Source organism: Terrapene carolina, unplaced genomic scaffold (genome assembly GCF_002925995.2).
Source record: "Terrapene carolina triunguis isolate 2854851 unplaced genomic scaffold, T_m_triunguis-2.0 Scaffold67, whole genome shotgun sequence".
In the NCBI taxonomy this organism is placed as follows: domain Eukaryota; kingdom Metazoa; phylum Chordata; order Testudines; family Emydidae; genus Terrapene; species Terrapene triunguis.
In genome coordinates, this window is record NW_020664418.1 from 6,775,281 (window position 1) to 6,775,700 (window position 420).

Genomic DNA, 420 nt, shown 5'->3' on the forward strand with positions numbered 1-420 from the left:
TTTTTTTTTTTTTTAATTAATAAAGAAAGAATGCATGGTTTCAAAACAATAGTTACTTTATTTCGAAGGGGGAGGGTGGTTGGCTTACAGTGATTTAAAATCAACAAAGGGGGCGGGTTTGCATCAAGAAGAAACACACACAACTGTCACACCGAAGCCTGGCCAGTCATGAAACTGGTTTTCAAAGCCTCTCTGATGCGCAGCGTGCCTTGCTGTGCTCTTCTAATCACCCTGGTGTCTGGCGCGAAACGATTGTCTGCCATTGCTTTCACGGAGGGAGGGGTGAATGACGATATGTACCCAAAACCACCCGCGACCAGGGCCAGCTTTAGGAAGTGCAGGGCCCAATTCGAACAGTTTTGACGGGGTCCCGGCAGCGATGACTAAAAAAAAAAAACCCACCTCCTCACCCCCTCACCC